Here is a 16,309-nt window from a genome sequence, read left to right as displayed (position 1 = left end):
TCTCAATCTTTTGTTGGCGGAAATTCCAACAGCCAAAGTCCGATGGAGCATACACACTGTCGGAATTTTGGTTCAAAAGCTCACATAGGACTTTTGCTGTCGGAATTTCCAATCGTGTGTATGCAGTAAACCTGCAGGTTCGGGAGGGCCGTACCCCCCAAGTGCGTTGGTAAATAAAGTGTGGACTTCGCAAGACGAGGTATAGAGCCATTCCATATAAAGGACATAATACATCCTGAAAGAAAGATCCAGACCGGGCAATTCCGGAAAAGATAATTACATTTAGGTAGAATCACCATCTTCAGGATGTTGATATGGCCCAGGAGGTTCAACAGAATTCCAGACCAGGATTGGCATCTCTCTCTGAGGAGACGGAGCAGGGGGAATATATTGAGACTATAATACTGGGCAGTGTCCCTAGCAGTGGCGGCTGGTGCTCAAAATTTTTGGGGGGGGCGCAAACGGAAAAAAAAATTGCAGCCTCACTGTGCCCATCAAATGCAGCCACTGTGCCATCAATTGTCACCACTGTGCCATGCCATCAAACGCAGCCACTGTGACATTAATTGTCACCACGGTGCCATGCCATCAAACGCAGCCACTGTGCCATGCCATCAAACACAGCCACTGTGCCATCAATTGTCACCACTGTGCCCTTTAATTGTCACTGCTGTGCCCTTTAATTGTCGCTGCTGTGCCCTTTAATTGTCCCCACTGTGCCCATTGTCTCCCCACTGTGCTTATTGTTGCCACTGTGCCCAGTGATGTCGCCGCTGTGCCCTGTAAATTGCCCTTCCCCCCCCCCCCCGCCCGGCACTTACCTTTACTGGAGTCAGCCATCCACGTCCCTCGATGTCTTCTACTGCCCTCGATGACTGACAGGCGTCTCAGCCAATCAGGTTACCGGTAGCCAGAACCGGCCAACCTGATTGGCTGAGACGCCTGTCAGTCTTATACAAGGAGCGCATCCCTAGTGCGTTCCTTGTATAAGCTTCCGGGACCTGAGGGCTGTACTCGGAAAAGCCTATCAGAGTCGTTGGCTCTAATAGGCACTTCCGTACAGCCAACCAGCTGCCGTTATTCAGATGGCCGGACATGAGCGCCGACCATCTGAATAGAACAGCGGCAGCGGCGATAATAACATAGATTCGTGCAATGCATGAATCTATGTTATTAGATTCAGTGGCGGTGAGAGCCAGAGGGGGCGGCGCTCCAGCGCCCTCTATGGACGAACCGCCACTGGTCCCTAGCCACCCTAACCTCAAGGTACTTGAACTCTGTAACCCAGGTCAGAGGCGTGGGGCTAGCCAGAACAAGGGCTTGACTATCTAGAGGGAAAAGGACCGATTTAGACCAGTTTATGCAGATGCCCGATAGAGTTCCAAATCTATCAAAAGGGCAGCGGTCCAGGACAGACCGGCATCATGCAGATACAAGAGTGCGTCATTCGCATAGAGGGATATTTCTCCTCCAGGCTGCCAATCTGCATCCCCCGAACCTCCAGAGACTCCCTGAGTAAAATCACCAGGGGTTCCAGTGCCAGGGCAAACAGACTGGGAGATAAAGGACACCCCTGGCCAGTGCCCCTGTGCAGCAGGAAGGAGTCAGAGATCCAATCATTGGTACGCACCCTAGCCCTCGGCGCCCGGTAGAGTAATTGTATCCAGCGCAGAAGGTTAGGGCCAAAACCAAAGTGCTGCAGCACCCCTCAAAGATACTCCCACTCCACAGAATCCAACGCCTTCTCAGCGTCCAGGGAGGCGATCACCCGGGAGCCAGCCTTGTCATGGGTCAGGGACAGGTTGAGAAAGAGGCACATAATATTAATATCTGTGCCCTTACCCGGCATGAATCCAGTCTGGTCGACATGGATCAATGTGAAAATAAAGGAAGACGAAAGTGTGGCTAGTATTTGCGCAAAAATTTTAGCATCTACATTGAGCAATAAAAAGGGTCTGTATGACGCGTAGTCCCTGGGATTCCTACTGGGCTTGGGGATCAGGATAATGATAGCTTCCTCCATAGACTCTGGAAAGACTTCCGCTCTCGCGAGTCCAGAGAAGAGAGTTGTAAGCCTAGGGGCAAGGAGCTCTGCATGTTGGGAATAGAACTCTGTAGGTAAACTGTCCGCACCCAGGGTTTTACCACCCTGCAGCCCCACGATGGCAGCCTGAACCTCCTCCAGGGAGATATCTTCGTCAAGTTGAGTCCTATGGACATCTAAAAAGGCAGGGAAAGGGATAGACCCCAAATACTCCTGCAGCTAAGAAGGGGAGAATTGGGTCCTAGAGGTGTAAACTTCCTGAAAAAATTCAAGGAACCTGGAATAGATGTCCGCAGGGGTGGACAGCAGGCGCCCCTGGGCATTGTGAAAACTAGCTATGTGGAGGTTGTTTGTCCCCTTGCCAACCATGCCAAAAGTCTGCCATTTTTGTTACCATGTTCAAATATTCTCTGTGTAGAGTATAGCATAGATTTTTTGGTTTGTTTAATATTATACAGGGAGAGGTCCCGCAGGGCTCCCTGCCACCTCAGGTGATTAGTGGCATCAGGAGATTCAATGTATACTACCTCACACCTAGCAGCTTCCCTCTCCAACTCCCCCAGGGACCTAGCAGCCTCTCTCTGCAGGGAAGAGATGCAGGAAATATTTCCCCCCCGTGTCCAGGCTTCAAACGTGTCCCAGAGGGTTGTGGCATTAGCAAATTCTCCATTTAACACCCAAAAATTACAAATAGCCTCCACCATTGACTCCTGTATCCTTTCATCTATTGCCCAGAACCTGGAAAGACGCCAAGGTTTCAGACCAGGAGATCTGGCTAGGGAGATAGTGAGACAAAGGGGGGCATGCTTTGAAATTCCGCAGGGTAAATGCTGTGCCTCCCTTGTCCGGCGTAAGGCACCAGAGGATGCATACGCCAGATCTATATGGGAAAGGGTTCGATAAGAGGCAGAGTGACAGGTGAACTCCCTGCCCTGTGGGTGAAAGTGGCGCCACACGTCCGTCAAAGCGAACGTGTTTGCCCACTGTTGTAAGTCTATGGATGGGCGGGCCACAGGGTGCAGTCTGTCCAGGTCCTGTGAGGGCACCAGGTTGAAGTCCCCCAGCAGTATAACTTCCTGAGTAATAAACCCCATCACAATCTGCATAATGTCATACAAAAGTTGTACATCAGCTGGAGGTGGCAGATATAACCCCACCAACACTAGCTGTTTCCCATACACCAAGGCGTGCAGGATCACAAATCTGCCCCCAGGGTCTGTTCGCACCTCCAGTATCTGAAACGGGAGGGACCTACGGATCAAGATACTTACTCCCCTGGCGTAGTTTGAATATGTAGAATGATAGTGGGCTCCAACCCACACTCCCTCCGGAGACCAAGAATCCTGGACCCTATCAGATGAGTCTCCTGGAGAATGCATATGTGTGGGTGATATTTCTGCAGAAATTTGATCACATCAACAACTGCTATGAGTCCCTGCAGTGTGAAGCAGTCACTATGTTATTTCTAATATGGCATAAAGTCCCTAGTCTGTGTGTCTTGGGGAGACATGGAATCCAAAGTAACATTACTTCAAGGGTCCTGTGGCAGGCGCAACACTATAAAGTGCCTCATGCGCTGTGGCATTAGAAGAATTGTGATATCTCTGACTTTTCAGTCCAACAAGACTGTCTATTACTCTGAAATTCCTCTATTGCCGTTCTATGGAAACAGTAAGGTTTAAAGAGCACACCAAATGCTTAAATAACTTCTTTATTAACTTCAGTCCATGTACAAACACGTGTTGAAAAAGTATCACAAAATGGCGGTTCAAATATTCAATCTTGTCATTCAACATAAAATGGTGGATATATTTCTTCTTCAGTATTTATACTCTCTCTCTCTCTCTCTCTCTCTCTCTCTCTCTCTGTAAGTTATCAAAGCATTCTCGGATTTCTCTGAAAGGTATAACTGTGGTTTGCAATTTGGTTTGCAGGGTTGCTTTAGTTCGGTTAGCTTGTTAAAGTGGATGGATGGATGTGACTTAGTTTGGTGGAACTACAGTTAGGGCGGTTAGATGACTTTGTTTGAATGACTGAATGGACTTAGTTCGATAGCTTAGTTCGGTGGAACTACAAGTGAACACACAACTAGATCAGTATACAGTTCTGATCACACTATTTACAATAAAAACATATATGTAACTTGTGTAATGTACCTATTTAGGCCCTTGCTTCCATAAAACTGAACTCTGTATTTCTGCTCTGCTCTCTGTCTTCATGTGGAATGAATTTGCAGCACATGTATAGTATTAGGAACCTCCCAGACAGAATGGATGCAAAGGTAGCTGTGATAGGTCAAGACTCTGCTCAATGTGAGATTAGCTGTGATTGGGCAGACTCCTGATGAGTCACAAAAGCTTAACTCTATGCTTTCTGGTATGAAAATAAACGATTCTTAAAGGCATATTTTTTCTTTTGCTTCTGAGAACACAACATACAACTATTATATGACATTCAAGCATAAAATCACAGTGAATAACTTTGCTTTTGTCTCTCACATATAAACATGTGCACTACATTTAGGTTCTTAGCAGGTTTAGCTGTATATAGATGTAGGTTCTATTAGCTACCTAGGACAGGTTCTAGCTGGCCAGCTACAGGTCCCCCCAGGCACACACCTCTCAAAGAGTATTGTTCCCTTAAAATCCAGGGCCCATAATCAGTAGGCAAGAGGCTAGCATCCAGTCCCCTCCAAAAGCCTCTGTCCCGGGTGAGTCTATCACATCCTCTATCACTGAAACACGAAATATACAAAATGGCTCCAGGAAAAGACCAAGGACCATGATGCTTCACCAAGTGACCACTAGCTATATATGTATGTCAAATACTGCAGATCCCAATGGAGTTATTACATCCTATCAGTGTGTTGTTTGTGTGTGTTGATGGCACAAGCAAGAGATATGAGAGTTTTTGTTTTCCTTTGAAATTATTGCTTAATATCATCAGTTCAGTGACTTCAATGTCTTTGGTCTTTTACCAATGCTGTACTTTATATTCACCAGAAGATGGCAGTGTACTACTTGTAAAATAAAATGGTTTACTGAGTGTTTATATACAAAACCAGGGCTTTTTTTCAGTGGGGAACGCTGGGGAACGCAGTTCCGGCACCTCCAGCACTAAATGTTTGTAATTTTCTGCTTTTCTTGTTAGATAAGAGCAAATTCCATACACATTATCTAGCACCACAAAATTCTACTTGGGCAGTACTGAGAGGTAAAAAGGGGTAGGTACCAAGGGACAGTGCTCAGAGGATCGTAGGGCATGTAGACAAGGGGGGGGGGGGGGGGGGACTCATAAGGGGGGAGTTTCTGCACCTTTTCTCTGAGAAAAAAAGCCCTGTACAAAACCAATTTATCTAAACCTCATTATACACTCACCGGCCACTTTATTAGGTACACCTGTTCAATTGCTTGGTTGGTAACACAAATTGCTAATCAGCCAATTACATGGCAGCAACTAAATGCATTTAGGCATCTAGACGTGGTGAAGATGACTTGCTGAAGTTCAAACTGAGCATCAGAATCGGGGAGAAAGGGGATTTAACCACTTTAGCCCCGGGCCTGTTTTTCAGAGTCGGTGTTTACGAGACAAAACCATTTTTTTTTGCTAGAAAATTACTTAAAACCCCCAAACATTATATATTTTTTTTTCTAACACCCTAGAGAATAAAATGGAAGTCATTGCAATACTTTTTGTCACACCGTATTTGCGCAGCGGTCTTACAAGCGCACTTTTTTTGGAAAAAAATCACTTTTTTAAATGAAAAAATAAGACAACAATAAATTTGGCCCAATTTTTTTATACATTGTGAAAGATAATGTTACGCCGAGTAAAATGATACCCAACATGTCACGCTTAAAAATTTCGCCCGCTCGTGGCATGGCGTCAAACTTTTACCCTTAAAAATCTTGATAGGCGACGTTTAAAAAATTCTACAGGTTGCATTTTTTGAGTTACAGAGTAGGCCTAGGGCTAAAATTAATGCTCTCGCTCTAACGATCGCGGCGATACCTCACTTGTGTGGTTTGAATACCGTTTTCATATGTCGGCGCTACTCGCGTATACGTTCGCTTCTACGCGCGAGCTCGTCGGGACGGGGCGCTTTAAAAAATTTTTTTTTTGCTTTTCGCATTTATTTTTATTTATTTTACAATTTTTAACACTGAAAAAAAAAAAAAAAATTATCACTTTTATTCCTATTACAAGGAATGTAAACATCCCTTGTAATAGAAAAAAGCATGACAGGTCCTCTTAAATATGGGATCTGGGGTCAAAAAGACCTCAGATCTCATATTTAGGCTTAAATGCAAAAAAAAAAAAAAAATTTGGAAATGTCATTTTTTCAAATGACAAAAAAAAAAATGTTTCTTTAAGACGCTGGGCGGGACTGACGTTTTGACGTCACTTCCGCCCAGCAGAGCTATGGGGGACGGGCGAAGGAGATTTTTCCTTCAGTCTCGTCCCCGCTCAGCTGCCGGATGGTCGCGATCTCCTCCGCCGCTACCGACGGCTCCGGTAAGCGGCGGAGGGCGCGGAACAGCGGCGGGAGGGGGCCTCTCCCGCCACCGATAACGGCGATCTCGCGGCGGATTCGCCGCGGAGACCGCCATTATCGTTAACACGGCCGCCCACAGAAGAGATGAATATCTCGATTGTGGCAGCAGCTGCTACCGTTACCGAGATATTCATCTCTAAAGTGATGACGTATAACGGCGGTGGGCGGTCGGCAAGTAGTTAAGTGACTTTGAACGTGGCATGGTTGTTTGTGCCAGACGGGCTGGTCTGAGTATTTCAAAAACTCCTAAACCACTGGGATTTTCAAGCACAACCATCTATAGGGTTTACAGAGAACGTTCCAAAAAGGAGAAAATATCCAGTGAGCGGAGGTTTTGTGGAGGAAAATACCTTGTTGACGTCAGAGTTCAGAGGAGAATGGGCAGACTGGTTTGCGATGATAGAAAGGCAACAGTAACTCCAATAACCACTCGTTACGACCAACAGGGCTTTTTTTCAGGGGGAACTTGGGGGAACTCAGTTCCACCACCTCTGGCTCAGACCCTTTGGTGCCTGCTCTCCACAATCACTTGTAAACACAGAAGTTTGGTTTCTGTGTTTACAAGTGACAGCTCTGCACTCTGTGTGTAACCCCCTGAACTCTGCACTCTGTATGTAATGCAATTCTGGTATTTAATGCCCCTTTAAGACCCTCCTACTGTTTTTGAAATCTGAACGAGGTCGTGGTTGAGTTCCTGCACCTATTTTCTGAGAAAAAAAGCTCTGACGACCAAGGTATGCAGAATACCATCTCTGAATGCACAACACATTGAACCTTGAAGCAGATGGGCTACAGCAACAGAAGACCACACCGGGTGCCACTCCTGTCATCAATGAACAGGAAAATTAGGCTATAATACACACAGTCTCACCAAAATTGGACAATAGAAGATTGAAAAAAACTTTGCCTGGTCTCATGAGTCTTGATTTCAGCTGCAACAGTCAGATGGTAGGGTCAGAATTTGGCATAAACATGAAAGCATGGATCCATCCTGCCTTGTATCAACGGTTCAGGCTGGTGGTGGTGGTGTAATGGTGTGGGGAATATTTTATTTGCACACTTTGTACCAATTGAGCAACATTTATACTCCACGGACAACCTGAGTATTGTTGCTGACCATGTCCATCCCTTTATGACTCCAGTGTCCCCATCTTCTGATGGCTCCTTCCAGCAGGATAATGCACCATGTCACAAAGCTCCAATCATCTCACCACTGGATTCTTGACCATGACAATGAGGACAATGGTCTCCACACCTATTCATAACCCTTGAAATTTTCCACATTTTGTCATGTTACAATCAAAAACGTAAATGTATTTTATTGGGATTTTATGTGATAGACCAACACAAAGTGGCACATAATTGTGAAGTGGAAGGAAAATTAATTTTTTACAAATAAATATGTGAAAAGTGTGGGGTACAATTATATTCAGCCCCCCTGAGTCAATACATTGTAGAATCACCTTTCACTGCAATTACAGTAGCAAGTCTTTTTTGAGGAAAGCCTCTACCAACTCTGAACATCTAGAGAGTGACATTATTGCACATTCTTCTTTGCAAAATATCTCAAGCTCTGTCAGATTGGATGGAAAGTCTTGCCACAGATTCTCAATTGGATTTAGGTCTGGACTTTGACTGGGCCATTCTAACACATGAATATGCTTTGATCTAAACCATTCCATTGTAGCTCTGGCTGTATGTTTAGGGTTGTTGTCCTGCTGGAAGGTGAACCTCCCAGAGTGTATGACTAAAGCCCCATACACACTATTAGATTTTCTGCAGATTTTTGTCTTCAGATTTACCAAAACCATGTTGTGCAAGGGCCTGCCTGATTGCATACAAATTGAAACTCTTATGCCGCTTACACACCATCACTTTATGTGATGAAAAAAAACAACATTTTCTGTGAAGTAAAAAACGACGTTTTTGAAACTTCAATTTTCAAAAACGATGTTGCCTACACACCATCGTTTTTCTCACAATGTTCTAGCAAAGCGAGGTTACGTTCACCACTCTTTTCCATTGAAGCTCGCTTCATACCTAGCTTCTGGGCATGCGCGGGTTTAAAAACGTCTTTTTAAACGTCGTTTTTTGCTACACACGGTCAATTTCTGTGAAACAAAAAACGACGTTTTGAAAAACGACACATAAAATTGAAGCATGCTTCAATTTTTTTTTGTCGTTTTTTACAAGACATAAAACAACGTTTTCCCCCACACACGGTCATTTAAATTGACGTTTTTAAAAATGTTGTTTTTTTTCATCACATAAAGTGATGGTGTGTACGGCATTAAGGTTTGACCTCATATCATATGGTTTTGGTAAATCTGAAGACAAAAATCTGCAGAAAATCTAATAGTGTGTATGGGGTCTAATAGTTGTCCTGTGGACAGATTCTCCCACCTGAGCTGTGGATCTCTGCAGCTCCTCCAGAGTTACCATGGGCCTCTTGGCTGCTTCTCTGATTAATACTCTCCTTGCCCAGCCTGTCAGTTTAGGTGGACAGCCATGTTTTGGTAGGTTTGCAGTTGTGCCATACTCTCTTATTTTCGGATTATGGATTGAACAGTGCTCCGTGACATGCTCAAAGCTCAGGATATTTTTTTATAACTTGACCCTACTTTAAACTTCTCTACAACTTTATCCCTGACCTATCTGGTGTGTTTCTTGGCCTTCGTGATGCTGTTTGTTCACTACGGTTCTCGAACAAACCTATGAGGGCTTCACAGAACAGTTGTATTTATACTGAGATTAAATTAAACACAGTCACTTCCAACGCTAAAGGGTATTCTAAAGTAGAGGGCAACAGGGATAACAATAAAGCATCCATGACTGGGTGGAGGCTGCCTTCCTCAGATGGGGTAATCTGATGGAAACTACAAGAAAAACAAAATGGGATTGCAAAACAAAAGAACTAATTCTTCTGGACCGCCGCACTCCGAATAAAAATTGCCTTTATTGTAAAAATCCAAATAGAAAAACAGCACTACATGTCACAGCACACCGGCAGAGCTGACACGTTTCACACTATACTTATAGCCAAATTCAGAGAGAGTTACGCCGGCGTATCAGTAGATACGCCGACGTAACTCTGAATCTGCGCCGTCGTAAATTTAAGCGTATTCTGGAAACCAGATACGCTTAAATTAGGCTAAGATACGAGCGGCGTAAGTCTCCTACACCGTCGTATCTTAGGGTGCAATATTTACGCTGGCCGCTAGGTGGCGCTTCCGTTGAGTTTGGCGTAGAATATGCAAATGACTAGATACGCCGATTTACGAACGTACGTGAGCCCGTCACAGTAAAGATACGCCGTTTACGTAAGGTGTTTTCCTGCGTAAAGTTATTCCAACAAATAGCTGGCCTAGTCAATGTTAAGTATGGCCGTCGTTCCCGCGTCGAAATTTGAAATTTTTACGTAAGTCGTCCGTGAATGGGGCTGGACGTAATTTACGTTCACGTCAAAACCAATACGTCCTTGCGGCGTACTTTGGAGCAATGCACACTGGGATATGTACACGGCGTTCGTAAAAACCATCAATTACGTCGGGTCACCGTCCATTTACATAAAACACGCCCCCCTCATCCTCATTTGAATTAGGCGCGCTTATGCCGGCCCCATTTACGCTACGCCGCCGTAACTTAGGAGGCAAGTGCTTTGTGAATACAGCACTTGCCTCACTTACTTACTTACTCACTTACTTACGGCGGCGTAGCGTAAATACGATACGCTACGCCACCGGAAAGATGCGCCGCCGTACCTGAATCTGGCTACTAGTGTTTAATCATAGCCATGTAGTGCTGTTTTTCTATCTGGATTTTACAATAATTTTTATTCGGAGTGCGGCTGTCCAGAAGAATTCGTTCTTTTGTTTTGCAATCTCACATGCATTGCCTGCACCCGTGGTTCTGGGAGAAGCAATCATTTTGAGGATTTCCACACCTGAGCGGCATCTCTCTCTTTAAAAACAAAATGGGAGGTGCGCACACCTAGTGCATTACAATATTTTATTACATGATATTTTATTGAATAAAAAAAATCATAAAAAGTGGGTACTAACAAAGTGCAACTTTCAATAAGCCATAAAAACATGCAGTGTATAGACATTTGAAGGACCAATCACAGTGTAGAGCTGATGCGTTTTAGGGGCGCACCCCCTTCCTCAGAGCTAGGCTGTGCAAGGAGACCAGAAGGTGTCCGTAATGGCTAGGCTATTCTATGTGTCACCTTTTATTTTCTAATAAGTGTTAAATTATAATGGAATTGCACTAGGTCGGTATACAGTATCTTCCACAGCCAGGCATACACTTATGCCGCGTACACACGACCGTTTTTCGGGTTTTAAAAAATTACGTTTTTTTTTATGTCATTAAAACGATCGTGTGTGGGCTCCAGAGCATTTTTCACAATGTAAAAAATGGGCATTAAAAATTTCGAACATGCTCTATTTTTTCACAACGTTTTTAAGGTTGTCGTTTTTAAGGTTGTAAAAAATGGTCGTGTGTGGGCTTTAACGACGTGAAAAAAACACACATGCTCGGAAACAAGTCATGAGATGGGAGTGCTCGTTTTGGTAAAACTAGCGTTCGGGATGGAGTAAGCACATTCATCACGCTGTAACAGACTGAAAAGCACAAATCGTCTTTTACTAACACGGAATCAGCTAAAGCAGCCCCAAGGGTGGCATCATCCGCATGGAACTTCCCCTTTATAGTGCCGTCGTACGTGTTGTACGTCACCACGCTTTGAAAGAGCATTTTTTTTTCACGATCGTGTGTAGGCAAGGCCATTTTAATGATCGGGTTGAAAAAAAAACGTTTTTTCTAGACCATTAAAAACGTAATTTTTTAGAACCCGAAAAACAGTCGTGTGTACGCGGCATTAGGCTTGTTTGTTGTATAATCAGACTAAGGGTTTTTGGTTGTTTTTGATGTTTTATTGAGAACTTGGATAGGGAAGGGAATGTGGGGGGGAAACTCCAGATTCAACTTCAGTAATTACAAGGAGAACAACTTCTTTAACTTGACTGGAATTTCTACTTGAAGAAACATGCACTCTTGAGCAAGTCCTCTATGAGAAGGATAGACTATTGCTCTTCAGGATACTGGAGAGTACCTCCCTTTCTGTTGCACCCGGTAGCTGACTTTTCTAGCACAGAGGGGTAGCCTACAAAAGAACAAGCCCCTAGATCAGGGGTGCCCAACCAGTGGCCCGCGGAGCCCTTTGATGTGGCCCGCGATCTCATGCTCAGGGATGGAATAGAATAGAATAGAATACTGTTATTAAAGGTAAGTTTATCACTACTCTATGGCAAAGTGCATCTAACCTGCAGGAAAGCCACAGGTGAACCCGCGGTGCCGGTAAACAGTGCATCAGTGTGAAAACCGCCTTAGGCCTCTGATCAGTCTGACCCAATCGGACCCTCCATTCACCTCTAAGGAGTGGCAGATGTAAATAGACTTGTGTCTGTTCACAAACGCCTACCTCCAATCCGTTCCACTAAAAAAAAAGACTTGAGTATAAAGTAGAGTGGGCTGCTGTCCACCCGCTCCGCTCATTGTGGCCCGCGACCGGTTACCAAGTCACTTAAGTGGCCCCCGCTCTTCAAAAGGTTGGGCACCCCTGCCCTAGATCCTTGGTCTGAACTCACATGAGTCGCATTCCCGATCCTCTCAGGCTCCCCTGAGTCAGACAGCCAGTCACATGTAAACAAGGAAGTGCCATTTATCAGCTCGCCTCGCGGAGGAGACCAGGAAAGGTAATCAGGGCACTGATCATCAGTGCCCTGATTACAGCAAAGCCCCATCAGTGACACCAATCAGTGCCCTGATTACAGTAAAGCCCCAGCAGTGCCCATAAGTGACACCAATCAGTGCCCATTAGTGATGCCAGTCAGTGTTGCTTTTCAGCGCCAATCAGTGCCTGCTTATCAGTGCTGTCCATCAATGCCCATCCTTGCCGCCTATCGGTGCCCATCAGTGCCGGCTATCAGTGCCCAACAGTGTGGCATATTAGTGCTTCCTCATCGGTGCCACCTAATCATTGACCTTCAGTGCCACCTCATCAGTGCCCATAAGTGCCACCTCATCAGTGCCCAATCAGTGCAGCCTTACAGTGCAGCCTTACTTATTTTCAAAATTTACAGAAATGTTCTTTCTTTTTTTGGGGGGAAAAATAAAAAACCCAGCAGTGATTAAATTTGGGTACAGTGTTGCATGACCGCGCAATTGTCATTCGAAGTGTGAGAGCGCTGAAAGCTGAAAATTGGCCTGGGCAGGAAGGGGGTGAAAGGGTCCAGTAGGGAAGTGGTTAAATGTGTGTTTTACCAATGCACAATAATGCAGTTTGCAGTGCAGCCATTTAAATAGAATGCCACCCAGCGCAAACCTACAGTAGTGGGCAGCACAGCACAACACACATGCCATGCATTATGAAACACTGCATACAAATTGGTCCTGTCTGTAATGACGTAGGTTAGGGGTGCCCTGCCAGCTCATATCAATGTGCTATCTTAATGCATGATAACGCTTTGCATTTACGCAACGAGTCTGAATGGGCCCTTAATGAGTTTTATTACTCCATATATAGCTACATTTAATAGGCGCTTCGTTACATCAGGCCGCATCTCAGCTTTGGAGTTACTTTGCGGCAGACACTTACTCTAAGATGGAGTTATATTTAGAAGCTGTGAAACGTGCGTACACTCTATTCGCAGGAAACGTGCGTTGAGTCATTCTGCGATGCCGCATTTGTAGAAAATAATTTTACAAATCTAATTTATCTCTACAAATGGAATTAAATCTTTCAAGTTACTATAGCATGTGCCTCCAGGAATTAACACAACATAAGCACTTCTCTATCCTTCCAATGTATCACTTGGGCACTTCTCAGAAAATATCATTAACCACTTCAGCCCCGGAAAGTTTTAATGACCAGGCCATTTTTTGCAACACGGCACTTGGTCCCTTTAACTGAAAAATTTGCGGGCGTGCAACACTGTACCCAAACAAAATATATGTCCTTTTTTTCCCACAAATAGAACTTTTCTTTTGGTGATAGTTTTATTTTTTATTTTTTAAGTGTATTTTGTGCGTGTACTCGAGAGAGGAGCCGGACTGCAGGAGTTGGGAGTAGGCAGGCCTCCCCCAGAGGCAATCTGCCACCTTTCTCCATGCCCCGGGTGGCAATGGTGGGTGTGTGAGGGGGTCCTCCCACATAGCCTGCCCTACCTGCTCCGCTTTGAAGCCCAACGGGGCAGAGGGACTCCCTGTAAGGGAGTGAGAGGATCTAGCCCGCTCAACCAGCCCCGTTAGTCCTTTGCCTCTCTTTTTAGAGACCGCGTGGTCAAAGTGCATGCATGTTAACCCAATTTCGAGTGCGTGTAAGTGTGGGGGTTTTTGCGGGAGGGGGGTGGGCGTACTAAGCGCAAGCTTACCTTGCATAGCACACCCGGGAGCCGGGCTGAGACCACCAAGCTCAATTCACATGTAGCTGAGACCGGGATCCGAACCTCTAGCTGCAGAGGTGAATGGCTTGTCAGTGCAGTGCCAATCGCGTTGAGCCACCGCAGCTCCCCCTTTTGGTGATATTTAATCACCTCTGCAGGTTCTCTTTTTTGCGCTATAAACAAAAAAACACAGAAAACGTCGTAGGCAGTGTTCAGCGTATCTTAGGCATTCTATCCGACGCATGCGCACTGGGATATGTCCACGGACGGCGAATGCGCCGTTCGTTGATAACGTCATTTATGTGGGGTCATGCTTAATTTCCCTAAAACACGCCCACCTCTTCCTCATTTGAATTAGGCGCGCTTACGCCGGCACATTTACGCTACGCCGCCGTAACTTAGGACACAAGTGCTTTGTGAATACAGCACTTGCCTCTCTAACTTGCGGCGGCGTAGCGTAAATACCATACGCTACGTCCGCACAAAGTTACGCTGCCCTACCTGAATCTGGCCAATAAAGAGCAACCACTTCCAAAGTGGATTATTTCAGGTGGTTTTCTCCATGTTCCTATGGAGCATATGGCGCCCCCTAGTGTATGCTCCATAGGAATATTCTTAAAAACTTATAAATTCAAGTAGAACCAGAAGCTCCACTTTTCATCTGGCCAAATTCCTAGCCATGATCTGGAAAGTTTGGAAATGATGAAAAGATCATACGAGCTTCAGAAAACAGGAAAATCTATGGAGCTCTACCAAAAAAACAATCATTTAGTCTTGTGTGCACTGTGCCGGGTCGGGTAATCATTTTCCTGTTTAGTGTTTGATTTAATAAGATTGCTTTCAGTATTCCAAACATGTTCATTTATCAGCAGTTTATTTTTCCTTAAAAGTTCATTATTTTGCAGTTTCTTAGATGTCAATTTAATTTGCCAGATAGAAGTGTTCTTTCATTTTCCCAGTAATGCCTCCGTATATTTAATCACTCGCCAGTTTATCAGACATGTAGTGATCTGTACTCATTCGTGCTCAAGTCAGTATTATTTTTCTTCATAATCTGCTCTCACATTTCCTAGGAAGCAAACAACATTATCATGTCCGCTCGGCCGAAAGCCCTCGCATGCGTCAAAGTGATTTGACGCATGCATGGAAGCATTGACCTTCCAGGGTCGCGCACGTCGCCGCGTCATCGTCGTGGCGACGGCGCAGCCACGTCACCGCGTTCGCTGTCCGCGGGAAATTTGGTCTGATGGTCTGTACAGCCAGTCCGCGGACCGTTTTCATCGGACATGTCCCGTCGTGTGTACGAGGCCTCAGATGCATTAACATAAAAAAACTTCTTTGTGTAGCAGCCCCCCCAACACCCCCCAATACTTACCTGAGCCCCATCTCTGTCCAGCGATGTCCACGAGTCCCTCAGCCGTCCAGGACTCTCCCTCCTGATTGGCTGAGACACAGCAGCCATGCCATTAGCTCCCACGGCTGTCAATCAAACTCAGTCAGCCTAACAGGAGAGAGAGGGGCGGGGCCAAACTGCAGCTCCATTTCTTTCTTTTTTTTTTCCATTTCAGACTCCACCGATCACGAGACGTGCTCACAATCGAATTGCTTGTTATGTCTCCGTCTAGGCTTCGCATCATTTGTGGGTACTTTTTATATTTATATATATATATATATATATTTTTTTTTATTAATACATAGTTTTTACTTTATAAAGCTCCCTATGTATCAAAAGAACCAGTATGTATTTTGTTTGTTTATACTGAGCTTTAAACAATTCTTCCTTAAATTATTATATCCCTTCCCCCCGTCCCCTTCCCCTCCCCATCCTGGATTTCTGACTGGACACAAGGAGCTGCAGGTATGGGGGCACTCAAAAGGAGCAGCAAAGAGGCACCCAAGAAGAGGAGGATCAGGGCTGCTCTGTGCAAAAGACTTTACAATCACTTTAAATGTACCATTGAAAGTAGACATGTGCATGACGAAAAAAATTGTTTTGTTTCCTTTTGATTCGTTAATCTAGTTATTTCATTTAGTTAAATTTGGTTGATTTGTTTAATTTGTTTTTTAAATCCGTTTTCGGAATTCGTATTCTGAATTTTCTCTGAATTTACAGATTTTTTCAATTCGAAACGATCAAATCGATAAATTTTCGAATTGCTTGAAATTAAAATGTTATGTAGTTTTTAATTCACATGCAGCAAAGTGAACAAACAAAAGAAAAATCGTCATTCGTCAAATGATTACAATGACTCTTTAAATCAC

This window comes from Rana temporaria, chromosome 5 (genome assembly GCF_905171775.1).
Source record: "Rana temporaria chromosome 5, aRanTem1.1, whole genome shotgun sequence".
NCBI classification, from domain to species: domain Eukaryota; kingdom Metazoa; phylum Chordata; class Amphibia; order Anura; family Ranidae; genus Rana; species Rana temporaria.
This window is presented reverse-complemented; position numbering follows the sequence as displayed.